We start from the raw sequence: 6,000 nt of genomic DNA, 5'->3' as shown, positions 1-6,000 counted from the left end.
TGCTATCATCGAATATATATATGTGTTTTAACAGCAATCCTTGTACTTTTCACTATTGAATGTTTGAGGACTGTCATTTTGCAATCATATCTATGTTTTGTGATATATATATGAAAGAATAGTGTAATAATGCTTGCATAATTGCTTTGCTCAACTATTTGGATTTAGCAATTATTATACAAATAAACATCTTTATTTACCTAGAGAGTCATCTATATGCCTGTGTGTGAATAAAGACTATCAGAAGTTACACTAATAGCAGAAATTTCCCAGGATAGAATAGTTGTTTATAATTTTACTTTTAGATTAAAAACATTCATCCATTATCATTAAATATCAGAAAACCCACCATTTATCCAACTCATTTATCAATCATTGGGAAACTGGTCCCATTATATCCAATCGGAGCCACCACACCAAATGGAAAAGGAGCCGCCTTTAAGTTCCGGACCGGGTGGTTATCCCCGATGTTGTCGCAGTGATTTTCGAGGCTTCAACAGGACACAAAAGAGTTTTTGAGAAAGAAAAAACTACTAAAGGCTTCAAAATCAAATTCAAGCATACAAAACCTCAAACTTCACTAGCCATAGATATCATAAGCATGATAAGACTTTGAATGTCAAGAGGCTAGAAACTTAAATGAAATGATCTGAAGAACATCATACAAACTCCAGCAAACAAGAAAGAATTCATGAAATTTTGCAAGATTGCAAGAAAAACTTTCTCAAAAATCAAGAAAAAACCAAGGACACCAACTCTCAGGAAAGCAATGAAAATTAATGAAAATGTTGGGTTATAAACAAATTGGAACCAATTCGTTCTTCCAAAGACTCAAAACAACAAACAACTTCATTGAGAAGCCTTGAACCCAAACACAGAAACCAACACCTTACCAAAAAGAAAACCTTAGGTTAACTAGGTCTTTTCGCAAAGAGAGACAAGAAATTGATCATCTGCCAGAAGCAGGACTTTCCAAGGAAATCAATGATTAAACAGAAGAGAAAAACATAAGGCAAAACCCTTTACTAGCCTCAACATTTGAAAAATTCAAATAAAACTAGGCATACGTGACTGTGCATTAACAGACCCGCATGTATATGCGACTATTCTCAAGGAAACACCTGTATACGCGTGTTTCTTTGGACAAAAATGCATGTATACGTGACTGTATAAACTGAAACTCACGTTTAGAAAAGTCAGTAAGGAAAATAAAAAAATTTAGGTCTAATCCAAAATATCATACTGTTTTCCCAGGTTGCAGACAAGTCAAAGATACTGGAAAGATAGGAAACCAAACAAGAAAGCGCAAATCAAGCAAGAAGATAACCCAAACTAGGAAATACTAGAAGTATTCCCCAACAGAGTCACCAATTCTATTATGGTAATAATACACCGTAGGGTATGGGTTGAGCACCCCAACATATTAGAGGGCATACACCAACAAGAAGTAGACAAACAAGCAGCCTTTATAATTAAACTATTGAAGTAGGAAGAAGAAGTATTAATCGAAGGTCCTATGCTTGAGGTTGTTCTCGTAGGGTCCAAACTCTCTGCTTCCTCCAATGTCTTAAAACCTGCAACTCATTCAATAAAATCATATACAAGAGCCGTAATTAAAAGCATGTTCATGATATAAGTGTTAGATCATATAAACATATAAGCATAAAACATGAAATCATACATCAGTTAGATTAAAACATGAATTAAAGCATTAAGATATAATCATGAGGAACAAGACATGGCTTCTTTATTGATGAAAGCAAAAGAATATGGAAGAATACAACCTGATCCTTCTCTGGCTCCTAGCAAAACCTTCCTCGGGATCCGTCCATCCCAAGCCTCAACAATCCTCTTTCAAAAGCACACACATGGATGTCATATAAAGGAGATGGACATCACAATGAGGAAACAAGGGTTTCCTATAGCTGGGAGGGCAGGCAAAACATGGATAAAATCATACTTGATCAGGGATAACTTGGATATAATATCAATATCCTCTCTCTCTCCCCTTAGGCCTTCCCCATGAAGTGTTTTTTATGACATCAAAATAGTTTTTTTAGTTTGGAAACAGTTAGGCCATGGGCTCCTGTAGGTAGGCTTCCAATGTAACCCTTAAACCTTGCCCAAAAAATAGTGGTTTTATATTTTTTTCATATTTTAAATCATATATGTGGGTTGGGTATAACTGAACCCCGCGTGTGTGTTAGGATGGGGTCCCTAGGGGCAGAATGGGATTAATCAGTCATTTTTTGTAACAAATTTTGTAAAAAGATGTAAAGTCTCCATAAAATGTGGATGCGGAGTGCACGGTTAGATAGATTCAAAGGGGCCTTAGCCCCTTGTTTTTGATAGGCTTTTGGATTCTCCCATGGTCCATGCACCATGGTATTGTCTAAAGAAATAGTATAAATAAATGATTCTTAGCAAGTCTTAGAAGGAGGGGAATTAATTTTTGATAGAGAATTGGGTTCTTTGAAGAGTTTTGGATAGGAGCTAAGGTAGGAAGGCTCTGCTTCTTGCACTTAGGTAGAGAAGGGAAGGCTCCACAGCTGAGTGCGTAGAGGCCTGGGTAGAGTCTGTAGCTAAGTGCGTGGACCCCTACAGCTATGTGCGTAGGGTAGTTTCAGTCTGTAATCAGTGAATTGAAGATCAATAAAAAAGTTTTCCAGAGAATCACTGAGTATTTCCATTTGTATCTATTTATGTTATATGCTGTTGATGAATGACATGTTTTATGAAATAATGATTAAATGCTATGAAAATTTATTGAATCTATCTTAGTAATGTATGAAATGAATGGTTAGCCACTTTCGTGAAGTTCTAGATCATTTCTCTTATGTTTTCTGACGAATAATGTAGATCTACACAAACTCTAATCTAGGGTTACTTTTTGATGTGCGTAAGTAGGTAAATCAACAGTTAAGGGTCTGTAAGGACTGATTGTGGATTTTCGCGAAGGTCTGAAGGCCGCTTGAACTGAGTTGTAGTGACGTTCCCTAGAAGTTTATCGATCTGCATGGAAGTGGATCCAAGGTACTGGAATACATCACACTAGTCTCTGGATGCATAAACTTAGTTCTTGCATCCCCCATACCGCTTCGGGTGAGACTGCAGCCTGCGCTACATAGGTTATTTCCAAGAGAGCTAGTAGTGTAGGGTTTTGTTGCTTGGCACAACTAACTCTGAACCTGGGTTAGGACCCCCTAAGCCAACAAATGGTTTCATTGCCAGGACCCAGATCTACTTAAAAGAGATGTGTGATGTCACATCATTGGAACCCAAACAAGAAAGAAATTGAAAAGTGGTTGGATCAGAATATTCACGAGTTCGTGGCACAGGAAAACAGGAATCTACACTTGTCAAAGGAAGATTGGTTGAATAGATATATGTATATAGAGATACACAAAATCTTCTTATGCAACTTCCCAATTGAACCGTACGAGTGGTTATCTAAATTGACAGACAGTCAAGGAAGGTGGAAACTCGATAGTCCCATAGTGTGGACTCCAAAATTAGTGTGAAGACTAGAAGCCTCTAACAACAAGATCACGTGGGCTTTCTATCATTGGCTCAATTGAATTCTGGGAGGATTTGCTACATAATTTGCAGTTGATACCTCAGTCATCTATAGCAAAGCGGAGCGAATATTCTTCAAAAGACCGCGAGATAAGTATTTAAGATCATTGAATACTTGGATTAAATATTATTATGTGAAAAATGGGTAATTCCATTACCTTGATGTTCGGAGCTATGTGAAGTGGAAAATTCTTTAGAAATCACGCAGGATCGGGACCAGAGTATAGCCCATTGGTTGAACCTCCTCAAGCGACGACGAAGGGGCGGTGTAGACTACGCCAGGAAGTTTTTTTAAGCTAATAACTTAGGATATTCCTAGGACAAATCATCCATCCACTCCACCTCCACCTCCACCCCCACCACATACACCTTCACCTACACCTCCACCTCCACTAGCACCATTCAACATGGTGAACGCAATGAAGATGTTGATATTCAAGGGCATAGGAAGTGAAGATCCAAAGCAGTTCTAGTTTGTTGTGAACAACGTATGGACAGCACAACAAATGACCGATGATAATATAAAGAAGGCTCAACTATTTACCACCTTGCAAGATCATGCACAAACCTGGTACATTAAGTATTGTACCAAAAATCCTCGTGCATCACTAACAGAAACTCATACGGCTTTGAACAAAGGGTTTAGTAAACCCAAAGATGACTCATAGTCGATGATTGAATTTAAATATATCATGATAGAGGTTTAGGAGATGCCTTGGGACTTTGATCAGAGGTTGAAGTGCCAGATCAGACAGGCTAACATGCAAATCTCAGATAGCCAGCATCGTGACTGGTTTATAGTGTCACTTTTGCCCCATTTGAGAATTTCTTTGTCACAATAGAAGATAGATACACAGGAAGAATCCTTGGAGATCGCAATGAGGCTGCATACATCACCTATTCAGGACACGAACCTAGGGGTGTAGTAGATCCACTCACAATTAGCAAGCCTACACCTAGAATTATAGATTTTGAAGAAAGACAAGGAGACTAAGGCTGACATGCACATAGAAGTTTAGCGTTTGAAGTGAAAGGGCCATGAGCATGATAAGGATCATTTTCCCGTGTTCGAGAATTATATTATGGTGGGGGGGGGGCAATTCCCCTGAAGCCAGAAGCCCCAGTAGAGCCAAGCATGGGGGTCGCGCTATGGTGTGCCATTTTTCAAGTTACTGGGAAACATGTGATGGATAACTGCCACTTTATTCAGAAGTTTGTTCAAACACCTCAGCAGTTGTTCTGTAATTTCTGAAAATCTGTGGGCCATGATGAGTGCCACTGTCGTAGCTATGAGATGATTATGGAAATAACCCCTACTTACCGTATGCAAGCAGAGACTCAACCTCCTAATCAAGGCTCCGGAGGACCGCGCAGAGGTTTTTAGGGCCGAGGAGCAGGACCTGGTAGAGGTCGTGGTCAGATTATCTGTTACAACTGCAGACAACTGGGGCATTATGCACGAGATTACCAAAATCCTACACACCCGTCATGTCAATACTGCAGAAAGTTCGACCATATCATAGAAGAATTCTCGGTGTTAATAGATAAGATGCAAGAGAATAAAACACAACCTTAGCAGCCGACGCAGAATTTATAAATGATGAGGGCTGAGCCCCGGGAGGAATATCAAAGCATTAATATTGTGCTGAGAAGTGGAATGATGACTGGTGTTGATAAAGGTAAACAACCTAAAGAAGATGGATGGTTCTGCAAAGCTCTAGAGAAAGAAGATGGCTTTGGTCTGAATCACACTAAGGAAACATTTATGTAAGTCAAGAAGAGCTTCACTGAGGCCTCCACCTCAGCAAGTCAGGACAAGATGCAGGAAATCAGTGTGTCAGTAGAGGTTGATCCTTATATGCTCACTACGTTTTTGGAGACCTGCATGAAGTTTTTGCACGATAGCAAGGCTATGGAAGGACTGCAGGAATTAATAAATAAATGCACCAGTAAATAAAGGCCCCTAATGAACACCACACGGTCAAAAAGATTGGTAAGCATAAGGCACGGATAGGGCAAGAGATGCAGCTAACAGTGCAAATAGGTGATTATGAAATGGACCAGGTTATCTTGGATCTGGGGTCTGATGCGAATGTTCTACTAAAATAGACATGCGAAAATATGGGGAGACCTGCACTGTAGTGGTCTCCGATTCAGCTCAGGATGGCGAATCAATAGAAAATCATCCCCATGGGACAGTTATATGGAGTAATAGTTGATATTGAAGGTGCGAGTGCAATAGCAGAATTTGAAGTTATAGAAATTTTCGATGATAGTAATCCCTACCCCACGCCCCTTGGAATCGACTGGGCTATTGACATGAATGTGGTCATTAATTTGAAGAAGAGGAAAATGTTGTTTGAAAGAATGTTGCTTCGGGTTATAGTGCCACTGGACCCTGCCTATACTGAACCAGTCTACAAT

Source organism: Pinus tabuliformis, chromosome 1_1 (assembly GCF_031772625.1).
Source record: "Pinus tabuliformis cultivar Carrire ecotype Pingquan chromosome 1_1, CPIR1, whole genome shotgun sequence".
Lineage (NCBI taxonomy): Eukaryota > Viridiplantae > Streptophyta > Pinopsida > Pinales > Pinaceae > Pinus > Pinus tabuliformis.
This window is presented reverse-complemented; position numbering follows the sequence as displayed.